Below are 14,223 nucleotides of genomic sequence, written 5' to 3'. Positions count from 1 at the left end.
AAAAGAAAGCCAACGTTGGTGGCATCACAATCCCGGACTTCAAGCTCTATTACAGAGAGAATTTTTTGACCAGGTTGTGGCAATTTGCAATACAAAGATAAACATAAAGGGAACTCTCTGTACTTTTTCATTGTAGAAATAGTCAATATTTAGTACTTAAATGATACATTGTACTCTCCTCTGAATTGCTCTGTGGGAAGCTATTTTAAAATATGATATCTAGGTCCCCAAATAGAACATAATGGCTTCTGATCAACTCTGAAGCTGAAAGGACACTTTGTGGAGCCTTGTACCTTGTATAGACTGGTACATTCCCCATCCCAATATATCAGTGAAGATAGAACCTGAAAAGTTACTGAGAATAAACCTTCCTCCTATCTTAACATAGAATTTTCGAATATCCTATGGGGATGTCCATCTTACATAGCCATCCATGATAATATAGGCAGAAAAAAGTAGTGTAGTTAAATAAAAGGGATGGTCAGAATAGGGATGAAATATACACAAACCCAGATATACAACCAACAGCCTGAAAAACTATTTATGGCAAGAGCCAGTCTTAGACTAACCAAGAAGATGGGGTGAGGTTAGACAACTTCTATTATTCAAGGAAAGAGCCAGCTAAGGGACAGGTACTCAGAATTCATTCATTCAATCACTAATTCATTCATTTGCTTGCTCACTTACTCATTCAACACTACCAAATACATGTAAATGTGGTGAACAGATGCACTTGGGCCTTGTCTCATATTGTCCTCAGAGGATGTAGGAGAGGAGGTAACACAAAACTAAGCCAGTATAGTACAATGGAAGAGAGGAACTCATGTTCTCCTAGTTATGGAAATGCCCCTAGATTTGCCCTAGACCCTCAGGAACCAACTCCTGTTTCACTAGTTACAACCTCTATCATTTCAGACTCCATGGGATATAGGTTACATGGAATAGAAATTTCCAGATATCTGACAGGTAATAAAGTACTTTCTAAACTGAAATATACTCTCTCTCTCTCTCTCTCTCTCTCTATATATATATATATATATATATATATATATATATATTTTAAGATTTTATTTATTTGTCAGATAAAGAGAGAGAGAGTGAGCACTGGCACACAGAGGCAGAGGGAGAAGCAGGCTCCCTGCCGAGCAAGGAGCCCGATGTGGGACTCGATCCCAGGATGCTGGGATCATGACCTGAGCCGAAGGCAGCTGCTTAACCAACTGAGTCACCCAGGCGTCCCTCAACATATTTTTTAAAAGATTTTATTTATTCATTTGAGAGAGAGAGGTAGAGATAACAAGAGAGAGCTCGAGTGGGGAGGAGAGGATGCAGCAGCCTCCCTACTGAGCAAGAAACCTGATGTGGGGCAACCCTGGGATCATGACCTGGGCTGAAGGCAGTGGTTTAACTGACTGAGCCACCCAAGTGCCCCCATACTCAACATATTTGAATCTTTCTTTGTGACTCAGAAAGCCAAGATTAGGAAAATACTGCTTAACAATGGTGGGTTCATTGCCTACCAGGTTCTCAGAGGAACTTGGTGATGAAATGAAAAGGAAAATGACATTCTTTCATTTAAAGTGCTCAGGAAAATTTAGAGGTTAATGTGTTTTTTCTCCTGATTTTTTTCATTCATGACTCATCCCTCTCAGCTAATCCATCAGTAGGTCTTAAGGATTCTCACTGGGAAGCACCTCCCAGATTCTAAATGCTTCTCCACGCGCACTGCAACCGCCTCACCCTCCGATGCCATTGTTTTGCACCAGACTACTGTGTTAGCTGCCTTCACTACTACCACCCCACCTCCAGCAATGCACGACTGGGTGAGCTTTTAAAACCATGTATCATATCATATCTGCCCTTGGTTATAATATTTATGGCTTTTTATCAAGTTAGAATATCCTTGAAATATTCTAAACTGAACTCTAGATAGAATACACTGGGGCATGCAAAGCCCTATACAACCTAGTCTCAACCTGCCTTTCTAACTTTTGTGACACAAGCTTCTCCCTTACTGAACTGTCATTCTGTTCCTCCAATATACACATTATTACCTCAGGGCTTTTCTGTTAGCTGGTTTCTCTTCCCTTAGCTCTCAAATGGATTGCTCTTGTCATTTGGGTCTCAGCTTAGGGGTAACTTCTTCAGGGAGATTTACCTGATCCCTCAATACCAAAATAGTCACCAGGGTGCTATCCCATCACCATCCACTACTTTGCGTTGCACTTACCCCTCTCCACTGTATTTCTTATTCATTTTTTTCTGCCCTTTTCACAGAACTCTAAGTTCCATGGCAGCGGAGATCTTGTCCTGTCTTGATCACTGTGCCCCAGGACCTTGCACATCCCAGGCTTTCAACTGCTGTTTGGTGAATGACTAAATGTGCTTCTGTTTTATGGTTTGCTAAGAATACTGAGTCAGTTATTTCCATGGAGTTTAAGTTATGCTGAAGTTACTCTATTTACTGAGTACATTAAAGATGACAGGAAAAAAAAAACCTTGAGCTGCCCAGCTAGGCCAACAGAAGAGTTATTCAGATGTCAGAGCCCCAGTGGCCCTATGACTGGGCTCCCCCTCAGCCTCAACTCATCCCTCCGGTGCTCAGAAACTTATCTACCTTCTTTGTTTCTAGAGTTCCTGCTACTCTTGATGATGCCTTTTGGGAGTCCTCCATTTGACCTCCCTGAGTGAGAACTGATGAGGACACTGCTGTTGATGAAGCTGCTGATTCAAGAGTCTTCAAAGGCCACTGTCTCACATCATTGTAGGCTTAAGGTTAGTGTTCAGCCTCCATGAAAATAGCTGAGGCCAGGATAACAGGGATGGTGTGGAAAGAGGAAACTCCAAAAAGGGGTGTGGGTGAAGCAGCCATTCTGAGCCTTCCCAAAGAGGAAAACATTGTCAAGCAACTCTCCTGTCTGCAGAATATACTGAAAGTTCTAAAATATATAAACATAAAAATGGTTGATGAGACCAGGGACTGGCCAAAGTCCCAAAGGATAAGGCAAATACATTCCGAGGACTTATCCTAATTCTGAGCATTTCCCCCCAATTTGTCATCAAAATGTGCAAGCTTGAACAATATTTTATTTTTTTAATAAAGTAAGTTGTTTTTTAATAAAATAAGTTGTTCGCAAAGTATTTAACTAACAATCATAAATTGCGCTCACATAAAAATATGGTCAGCTGCAAACTTGAAGAAAATGGATATAGAATTGTTTGCAGACTGAAACAACAGTGCTAAATTTTAAGTGTTTTCAGTTTAGGAAAATAGTGCATTTGTTTTTAAAGATTTATTTCAATGTAACCTCAGTGGAGAGCAGTTTGGCACAGCATTTCTCAATAAATTAGTATATGTGAGCAAAACTGTATCTACAAGAATATTCACTGCATAATGATTTATAGTAGCAAAAGTCTAGAAATAGCCTATAATCTTTTTTTTTAGCCTATAATCTTATAAATAAGGGACAGATTAAATAAATTATCGTACATTCCTAAAACAGAATACTCTGCAGCTATAAAAAAAAGTGAATCTATGTATATTGATACTGAAAAAAATCTCCAAATATATGATGAAGAAGTGGAAAAGCAAGGCGTAGAAATGAGGATGCCGTACAGTTATTTATGTGGGAAAAAAATGTGGCTTTTTAAGAGAGAAAAAGCTGGTTGGGGTGGGAGAGACACTTACTTTTAATCTACAAGCTTTTTCATTATTTGATTTATTAAAACCCCATTCATATATTGCTTAGAAATAGAAAAAAAAAGAGGACCTGATTTTCATACTGAGCAAAAAAAAAAAAAAAAAAAGAAAAAAAAAAAAAGAAAGAAAGAATAGTACTGGCTTTCCACTGAGTTTAAAAGAAAGAGAGAGAAAAATCTGAATATTCAGTATTTCTTACACTGAGAAAAATTAGCCTGTCAGTACCTAAAGAATATACTCATTCTCTGCCATTTTTCCTATTCTGTTCATATAGTTTATAATAGGAAGGGCTTAGAAATAGAAAATCCCAAGTACAGTATAAAGATGAAAACCATTTGCAATATAGGCAAGTGCCTAATACCAAAGTGTGTGTTCCCAGAGGAAGAACCAGCTAGACACGGACTCTCATCATATCATTGGGCCCTCCAGGGCATTTGAACATGTACGCAAAACAAATTATATAATACCCCAATTAATGTAAAGAATGCCATGCAATTCTTCTCTCCTTGAGCTATTATAACAGAATAAATAAATGAGATGTTGGGCTTTACACAACTTGCATGACCTTCATCCTTTCTCCTCTGCTCCAATACTTACTTGTATTATCTTTGGTATTACTTAATGAGATAAAACAGGGCATCACAGAGAAATTCGTATTTCCAGTTAGGATAGTATTGTAAATTTACAATTTTAAACACCCCGGATCTTTCATACATGTAACAAGGTTGGATTTTTACAAAAGAGAAAAAATTCAAAACACATAGGTATGATTTTAAACTAGAAAAATATGCTAGACCTTTTCACAGTACAGAAGAGGGGCATCCATTAAATAGAGAAAAACGTGAGCTGAAGTTGAGAGGCTTGGTCTGTGGATCTTGCAGGCTCTAAGTCTGGAAGCTGGCATTTTGAAACTTGTGGAACAATGGGAATTAAAACCATCTCATGTAAGGTTGAGGGAAACAAAACTGAAGCCCAGCCTACTTTCTAAAATCAGATGCTGGGATGGACTGGCCTCCCCGTAAAGGAGGCCAAAATAAAACTATTTGCTACCATTATCTTTGGCTACAGCTTCTAATATGCCATGTGTGTGGGTAGACAGGATGGAGAAAGACAGCCTCCATGCCAGCAATGGCACTCAGATGTTTACCAGCTTGGGGAATGCAGGTGTAATTATTTTCAGTATTTTCCAGCATAAGATGCCCTGAGTATCCAAGAGCAGCCTGAATCAGAATTCTGGGTCCTGAGGAAAAGAGTGGTGGCAACCATGAAGCCAGTAATCAATGCTGGAGGGTTGCCAAAAGGGAAGAAGAAAAAAAAAATACTGTTGCTTGAGATGAGCTTCTAAAGAGTTATTCCACACATAAGAGGACTCCAGATGCCAACAAAGTCAGCCATTTGGAGATCGGTTTATCTAAGGACAAAGACAGTATGCCCATCTGAATATTAGCTTAAATTTAGTGTACGAAGGAGCTCAAAGAAAGGGAGAACACCTATTCCCTAAAATACTAAACAGAAACAGTCAAACAGAGAATTAGTAAATTAAAGCACAGTCCTAAGGAATTGATCCATAGCATAGTACAGAGAGAAGAAACAGACTGAAAAATGTAAAAGTGGCTGAGAGACATGGAAGCTGCAGTGTATCTATCAGAGGCCCCAGGAAAAGGGAGTAGAGAGAAGATGAGAGAGGAACAACATTCCAAGGGGAAATGGCAGAAGATATTATCCAGAATTAAAGGAATACTTGCTTTTTCAGATTTAAAGTGTACACACAGAACTGAGATAAATAAATAAATGAGCCACAATAATCCAGACCCAGAAATTGACTTGATATTTAATGTCAAGTATAAAAAGAAAAAAAAGTATAAATTACCAGATCAAGAAGATAGATGACAATCAGAATAAAAGTGGATTTCTATCAGCAACAATAGATGTTAAAAAGCAATGTTATATATGGATTCCAGGAAGACTGTGGATTCAGAAGCAGGATAAGTCTTTCTTTCCATATAGAGACCAACAGTGCTGGCAGAATACATATATTCAACTATTTTGGAAACCTGGAGTCTGTGAAAGGCTTGCCAATTTCCAGGGGGAGTGTTCCCACTGTGTGGGGATGTAACTGGTATAGCCTCTGTAGAAAAGAGTATGTCAGTTCCTGAAAAAAATGTGCCATATGGTCTAGCAATTCTACTTCTAAGTTATATTCAGAAAATTGATGGGGCGTTTGGGTGGCTCGGTCAGTTAAGTGACCGACTCTTGATTTTGGCTCAGGTCATGATCTCAGGGTTGTGGGATAGAGGCCTGTCCTATACTGGGCTCCACACCGAACAGGGCGTCTCCTTGAGATTCTCTGCCTCTTCTTCTGCTCCTTCCTGCCCCCATACGCTCACAGTGCTCTCTCTTTCTCTGTCTAAAAAAAAAACCAAAAATTAAAAATAAATATAATTTTAAAAATATTGAAAGCAGGGTCTCAAAGAGATATTTCTACATCTATGTTCATAGCAGCATTATTTACAATATTGAAAATGTGGATATAATCCAAGCATCCATCAATGGATAAACACAATGCGCTAAACACATACAATGGAATATTAGTCTTAAAAAGGAAGGAAATTCTGATACATGCTACAACATGGATGAATCTTGAGGACATTACGCTAAGTGAAATAAGCCAGTGAAAAAAGAACAAATACCTCTAGTAGTTAAAATCATAAAGACAGAAAGTAGAATGGTGATTGTCAGGGGCTGCCAGAGAGGTAATAGGAAGTTATTATTTAATGGGTACAGTTTCGTATTCTGGAGCTGGATGGTGGTGATGGTCACACAACAATATGAATGTACTTAATACCAGTGAACTGTACACTTAAACACAGTGAACACATTATATTTTACGTTAAGTGTATTTTACCACAATAAAAAATACTATAAAGGGGAAAAAAAGCAATAGGATATTTTCAAAGCACTAATAAAAATAACTGCCGATGTAAATTTTATAATCAGTGAATCTCTGCTTCAAGAGTAAGATATAAAGTATAAAACATTTGAGCGAATATCATAGGTGTTCTGATAAACCACTAATCGATGTGCATCATACACACAAAAAGAAGCCCAAAATAAAGACATGAAATGTAAAGAACAAGGACACCTGTGTAAATTCTCACAATATGTTAGTGTGACTGATTGCATCTGACAAGCATGGTCACGGCAACACTTAGTTGCCTGCTGCAACCGTCCTTGCTGTTGGAGAACCTTGCCATGCCTCCACCAAGAGACTGAGTCTATGTTCCTGCCCTTGAACCTGAGGAGATCTTGTGGCCACCTTAATGAGGAGGGAAAAAGAGAAGGGGCACTGTGTGACTTCTGAGGTATGATAGGGCTTCTGCAGGGTTGTTTCTTTCTTGGGGACTTGCCCTGGGAATCCAGCTACCATGATATGGGGAAGCCCAAAATAGCCTATACCAAGAAGCCACATGGAAAGGAAAACAGAGAGAAACTGAGGCCCCCATCCAACAGCCAGATTCCAAAGGAGGCCTTAAAAAGTGTGAAACAATGACACACTGTCTCTAATTTGCCCTGCTCCAATTCCTGATTCAGAACATCTGTGAGCATAATACTCCCATTTGGTTCTTTATGCCAGTAAGTTTTAGAGAAAATTGTCACAGAGCTATATGGACTGGAACAGTTAATATTGTTAACTGTTGACTGTTAAAAAGATTTTGGTAACTGCTACTAATGATAAAACAGTAAGGAAAATTGAGAAAATAGAAGTTGTTTAGTAGACAAGTTTCTTGCTTGATTTCGGAGAAGGGTAAAGATATTTAATAAATTCAGACTGATGATATTTTATTTTCTTATTTTATTTGTTTTTTAAAGATTTTATTTAAGAGAGAGAGAATGAGAGAGCACACGAGGGGGGAGGATCAGGGGGAGAAGCAGACTCCCTGCTGAGCAGGGATTCCCAATACAGGACTAGATCCTGGGACTCTAGGAACATGACCTGAACCAAAGGCAGTCACTTCACCAACTGAGCTACCCAGGTGCCCTCTGATGACATTTTATAGTTAAGTTTTTGAACTAAGAATTTGAAGATAAACATTTAAAAAGAACAAAAAAGCAATCTATAGTTGAATCCAGCAAAAAGAAAAAAGTGGGGGAGGTAATAATGAACTCTCAGGAATGAATACAATCAGAGCCAAACAATATAACATAACAACAATCCCTTGACTACTTCTCACTATTTTTCAAGTTCTCAGAATTCTTGTTGATTTACGCAACAGTAATTTAAAAATCCACGGCATGGTAGGAATAATCCTCCCGTGTCTCAGATTTTCAGATAGTGTAGAGTTTAAAAAGCTTTGGCGTTTTTAGTTTTTTCTGTATAAAACCTTTACACTTCTGAAAGATCATATACATATGAATTCTAAGAATAGGAAAAAAATGGGTTTTTTTTACACTATGCATTTGATATTTTAGTTGGAATGTATGGCCACCACAGGGACTGTTTGAGTTAGTTCTTTCAAATGTCCCTACCGGAAGAACTTGGAAGAGAATGATTCTAAATAGTTAATTCTACACCACTCTAATTAAGACAGTTGATTTCACTACGGAAGAAAAACAGCATTAGTCTTTCTCAGCTTAGGCACAGGTTGTTTGCTAACTGACCTTATTTTTATTTAAATAACAGACACTAAACTAATGATCCTTTGTGACAGTCAGTATTTGGTTCCCTTTGCCAATGCATTTCACCAGCTTCTGTGTTTGTCACTGTTCCCTGAGCCCTCAGTCCCTCCCTCTGTGATTCGGTAGGGTGCACTAATGAATGCTCTGTTGCATGCTGTAAGCTGGGAAGAGAGACACAGAAGCCACTGCTTCACACTCTTAAACTGCGAACTCTAGCCCACTCTTCTCATTTCTGTGCCAGTGGGGTCCAGGCCCTGGAGCCAAAGATGGCGGCCAGAACAAAGGACAGCAGGAGAGGATATCAGAGCGCAGCTGTGAGGACTCCATTTGTTCCTTTATTTATTTGCAAGATGAGGGCGCCTTCTCTTGTCCTCAAGGAACGTAATAGTACTTATTGAAATTACCGCTTATTTGTGTCTTGGTTCATATGTGGTTTTATATTGCTAATTTGACTAGCTGTGTTATCTCTTTAATCAGACTGCGTCCCATCTGAGGGGTCATGTTTTCTTCATTTTAATCTCGGCAGCACTTAGACTACCGCAGGCACACAGTGACTACAGTACTATGTGCAGCATAAAGAACACGGCGGATGAGGAGTGAATGTCCTCACAATTCTCTCATTAGTGGATTTTCTCTATAAAATGAAATTGAGTCTGCCCAAGGAATTGAGGGACAGAAACAGAACAAGAAATGAAAGACTCTGCCTCCCCCAGCCCCTCAGAGTAAGGGCTACGCACTTTAAACACAGAAAGCTCATACTCAGAAACCTCCAGATTCCTTCCCTGCAAGCCTGTCATACCCGCTAAGCTGTCGTGAGGCAATGTCTGTGGTCCCTGCTGGCGAGAAAATACGGTAACAACGATCTGGTGTCTTAAGTGTCTACAGACAATTAAGGGAACAGAAAGCAGCTTTGTGACATGGGCACACTTGTGATCTTAATCCTCAGGTGGGCTCCTTTGCTGCTCTATTTTTTTTTTTTTTTTTTTTTAACATGTAAAGGCACCATTTATTTCTTCTATGGCTCTTTTTCCTTGAAACGGTCTCAAATATGGGCCCTAAGAGATGATCTCTTGCTTCGCATTATAGTAAAAAAGCTCATTTATTTATTTAACATAATGCACCATTCCTTTTATCTCCCAGGTTAATAATAATTTGGGGTACCCAGGTGGCTCAGTTGGTTAACTGTCTCCCTTTGGCTCAGGTCATGATCTCGGTACCTGGGATCAAGCCCCATGTTGGGCTTTCTGCTCAGCAGGGATTCTGCTTCTACCTACCCCTCTGCAGCTACCCCTGCTTGTGCTCTTCCTCTCACACTCTCTCTCTCTCTCAAATAAATAAATCTTTGAATAATAATATTAATAATAATTCAATAATCCTGGGTACACTAACTTCCTGGAGCCCAAAGGTGAAAGTCAACAATCTTCTTCCTCCTCAGAGGAGTCCTTTCTTATTTTCTACACTTCCCAGCATAGTGTGAGGAGTTTTGGAGAAAACAAAAAAAATCAGTTGGCAGCTACTTTGTAAGTGATGAATAATATAAAAATTCCCAAGTTATCTTCTCTGGGTAGGTTAGACTTTATTTTCTCATGAGAAAGGACCTGTAGGTTCATTGATCTGGACATATTTTTCTCCCTTTCAACTTTTTCTTTTAAAGGCTGGTGAAGTTATGCTTTACAGTTACTGCCTAATAGACTAGAAAGACAGGAGGGAAGTGCAGTAAGAACAGCTGAACGGAATTGTGGATTCTGATGGACAAAGGGCTGCAGTGTGTGAGAGAGAAACAGAGACCTTTGTGCTGGTGGGGAGCATGTGACCAGCTGCCCCAGTTCGGCCAGAGCAGTTCCATTTGTTAGTCTACTTTTCTGGATTTTCTTCAAGGTTCTGATTGAACCTGCTCCTTTCCATACCCCTTTCTACTCTCTGCCCCGGGGCATCATAAGGAATGAGAAAAACAGCGACCCCTAAGAATGGCCATATGGCTTCCTTCCTTTTCTACATCCTTCCTTCCATTTTTTAAAACCTAGTTTCCAAACATTTTGATCATGGATTTAATCAGTAAAACATAGAGCCCCATTTATCAGTCCTATTAGGTGCTATTTAGGAGGATGCTTTGTGCTAATAAATACCTTATGAAACATACTAAAATTAATTATAAGAATGACACAAAATAAATGTAATAGAATTCTTCTTACTATTTCCCCATCTGCACCCTAATTATCATTTATGGGTGCCTAGGTTGTCTGCACCCTAGTTGGGAGGCTCCTGGCTAAGAGACAGTTACAAATTGACCAAAGAAAAGTGTAGTTTGATCTGAGAAGCTGAGTCCTTCTTTCGACATCATTTAGGGTTGTGGCAACTCAGGTAGCACCCCCATGTTTCTGGTCACTTCTGAAAAGATTATGCAAAAAGTCCAGGCAAGTACCCAGCTCCAGGGTTCTGGAGACCTGAAATCTAATTCCAGCCCTTGTCAATAGCCAGCCCTGAAAAAATTATTTGAACTCTCTGAGTTCAATGTCACTGGTAAATATAGGAACTTTTCTGCCCATTCCTCCTAATTGCCATAAATATCAAACGAAGTAACTGATTTGCAATTTCCTGCCCATTTCTCCTAATTATTATATATATCAAATAAGACAAAGAATTTTTGGAGTTAACATAGGACTAGAAACATAGGGCAATACTGTTACTCTTTTTAAAGACTGCGAGAGGTAAATGGCCAATATTTCCCATCATGTTTCTTGTATCAGCAAGCAAACGCAATACAGATTCCCCTCCCTTTTGCTCTCCTCTACCATAAACAGGATCATTGGTGAAAATGCAAGCCTTTAAATTTTAGCAAACAGTTTTCTAACCATTCCTCTTAAGGTTTTTAGCAACGTAAAAAGTAAGAAGAGATATCTAGAGTTGAGGAAACCTAAAAGATGATCAGCTGATGTTCTTATTTTATGGATGGAGAGACTGACGTTCAGAGGGCTAAGTAATTTTCCAGGAGGACACAGCTCGGGAAAACCCTCGCTAGGACCTGGGCTCCCTATTTTGGAATGGATGTCACCTTTAAGGGCACCACAGACCATCACGGTTCTCTAGTACATCCTTTATTTCTCATTGGCTTTACGTTTCACTCAGTGGCAAACCATGTCCTGGTAAAATCCGATCTATGTCTGTTCCCCATCACCAAAACTTCCCTTCTTTTTCATACCTTTACTTCTCAGAAGTCATTTCCAGTCCCCAAACTGCCTCCAACACTTTCTTCCTTTTATTTGACTTTTTTGATTGCCTTGCTAGCTACCACTGATAACTTCTTATCAGGAAAGCATTGTGGGTTAGGTGCCCAGAAGCCACTTACATGGTCATGGAGCGTGTGTCCCTTTCAAATCACTGACAACTCTTCTTTGAGTCACTCACGGAGGATAAAATGAAGAGGGTAAAAATAACCTTCTCACTGAAGTCTCACACCAGAAGAAGACAGGGATATTTTAGAGAGGGAAATTTAGAGACAAGTGGCAGGGATGATGGCATGAGGTTTGGTTAAATGGATGGAGACCCCTCTTGGACTCTTGTTTCTTCTCTCAGGTTTGGTTCTGCAGCCAGGAAAGCGCCTCACCTCTTTCATCTTCTCTCCTATCCCTCCTCCACCTCCAGCCTGCCACTACCCCTTCCCAGCCTACACATCCCAAACAATCTCCAATTTAATGTGAAATCCTGTTTATTATTACATTTTCAGTGGGTTTTGTTTTCCCCCCACCCTGGTTGTTTGTAGGTATTTATTTATTTTTTTTTTAAAGATTTTATTTATTTATTTGACAGAGAGAGATCACAAGTAGGCAGAGAGGCAGGCAGAGAGAGAGAGAGAGGAGGAAGCAGGCTCCCTGCTGAGCAGAGAGCCCAATGCGGGACTCCATCCCAGGACCCTGAGATGGTGACCTGAGCCGAAGGCAGCGGCTTAACCCACTGAGCCACCCAGGTGCCCCATGTTTGTAGGTATTTAAAGGAAAAACAATTCTCTATGAGTAAGATATAGTAAATCTTAGGGGCCATGTTTCTAATGGGGTAAAGATAACTTAGTGAATTTATTTAATAAAACGCTAAAAAATGAAGCCTTGATCCAAGTTGTTACTATAGGATAAAGTGGTCAGAGATCTACAGCAAAGAGCTGGTAAGGTATTTTTGTGATTTCTGTTCATTTTTTGCTTTGGCCTCATAAAATATTCAGTTAGTATGTCACAGGATCAGAATGCAAATAACCAGATCACCAGAGCAACCTTTGAGAGCAAAGAAAAATTTATGCATATTCTGTTACCAATTTGTCCCCTAGGAATATCTGGTTTAAGTGTTCACACCACCCTGATTTTTTGTGCATGAAAGAAAGTCTAGCATTTTCTAGTTTGCTTCCCCTCCATCTGACTGTTGTTTGATTGTATGTTTGACACCAAAGCACCCAACAAGGTCCCTAGCACAGAGCAGGTGTTTCATAAATGTTACTAAGTTTAATTGACTGGTGTTGAAAGCCGGGAAAACCTCAGACAAAAAGATGAAATGTTGTGAGAGTTTTCTGTCTAAACGTTAAGGTTAAATGAAATGAGAGCTCAAACTTAAAAAGATAAATAAATAGAAAATGATGAGTTAGAGGAGCAGGTATAAGACAGGAGACAGCAGACTCGGAGTTAAGTCTAAAACATCTCAAAAAATCAAACAAATGAATGGCCTGTGTTTCCTGGAATGTGTCAGAAGACTCCTAAGGCAAGAGGTCTGCTACATAATCACCAAAAGGAGAACCTGGAGCAGAAAAGATGGAAGAGGAAGAAGGTTGGACCAGGAGGTTCCTGGAGGAGCCTGGAATTATCCCGCCCATCATCTCCCTCTTCCTTCCTTTCCACTGCAGACCCCACAAGTGGGCTCACACTGCAGAGAGGTTGTCCAGGCCAGACTCTTGCCATGCTCATCCCACTGAAGTCCATGGAGTAAGAGGGAGAAGGAAGGAAGGACTCCGTGCTTCTCCACCTCTCACTCCTCCACCCCTGCCAGAACGAAAAAATATCTGATAGCAAAGAAACAAGCCTTCTGACTGCTAAGGTTTGATGTAGCTTTCCATGTGGTTCCAACACTTCTACTGTCCTTTGTTAGGGAAGCTTTCTACTCTGAAGCCACACATGTCCTTAAGTGTATATGTGAATATACGTGTGTGTGTGTGTGTGTGTGTGTGTGTGTGTGTGTGTGGTGTGTTGCATTGGTAGGGAGGTAATGAGCTTGAATCTTAGGCTGGATTCACCACACTAAGAATTCTTACTTTCTGGGGGGTAACTAGGCTCACACTGGAGCAATTTTTCTTTTTCTTTTCTTTTTTTTTTTTTTAGTACAAAGAGTAAATGGTGAAATTTCTAATATCATATATTTGGACCCAAGGCAAAACAAGCAACTGACCAACCCACCAGACAAGCAGTAACAGAAAACCTACTCTAAAGTCTGAAACTTCCTTTCAAGGCAACTTTCAAATTACAAAAAAAATTTCCTAATACAATTAATGTTTTAAAATGGACACAAATTTATTTTACAGAACACTTACCAGATCCTGTCTTGATCCAATGCTTTTATATTCTATTTCACCAGCTCCTGACCTTTACTCCTTCCTGTAAAGATCCTCAGGAGCCTAACAGTGCCATTCTGAGAGCTCTGTTATCCAGAGCTACCAGGTGAGATCTCAAAGGCTTAAGTGATTTGCAAACTTACATAAATATCTTCCAGAAATATTCAGTTACCTTAAGTTCATGTACAGCACCCTGAATGCTGGGATGAGAAGAAGGGTAAAAGGTCTACTGTGTGCTCTCTCCCACACAGCAGCCACAGGT

General features: G+C 39.7%; 2 long non-coding RNA genes across 6 annotated transcripts in view; one reads left to right on the top strand and one right to left on the bottom strand.

Annotated features, from left to right (window-relative positions):
- Positions 1 to 14,223, top strand: part of LOC132027935 (uncharacterized) — an 86,944-nt gene that overhangs the window by 11,762 nt on the left and 60,959 nt on the right. For 3 of the 4 annotated variants that reach the window (XR_009407262.1, XR_009407261.1, XR_009407259.1), the window contains exon 3: positions 2,633 to 2,775. This is a non-coding gene — a long non-coding RNA (uncharacterized LOC132027935). Of the gene's footprint in view, positions 1 to 2,632; positions 2,776 to 13,984; positions 14,068 to 14,223 lie in introns of all 4 variants that reach the window. The other variant, XR_009407260.1, reaches the window with a different exon arrangement.
- LOC132027936 (uncharacterized) overlaps positions 1 to 14,223 on the bottom strand; it is a 42,443-nt gene that overhangs the window by 9,038 nt on the left and 19,182 nt on the right. Inside the window, exon 4 of one of the 2 annotated variants that reach the window (XR_009407263.1) lies at positions 5,506 to 6,107. The exons of the other annotated variant lie outside the window; for it this stretch is intronic. This is a non-coding gene — a long non-coding RNA (uncharacterized LOC132027936). Of the gene's footprint in view, positions 1 to 5,505; positions 6,108 to 14,223 lie in introns of those variants that run through there. 2 annotated transcript variants of the gene reach the window in all.

This window comes from Mustela nigripes, chromosome 12 (genome assembly GCF_022355385.1).
Source record: "Mustela nigripes isolate SB6536 chromosome 12, MUSNIG.SB6536, whole genome shotgun sequence".
Classification (NCBI taxonomy): Eukaryota; Metazoa; Chordata; class Mammalia; order Carnivora; family Mustelidae; genus Mustela; species Mustela nigripes.
This window is presented reverse-complemented; position numbering and strand designations above follow the sequence as displayed.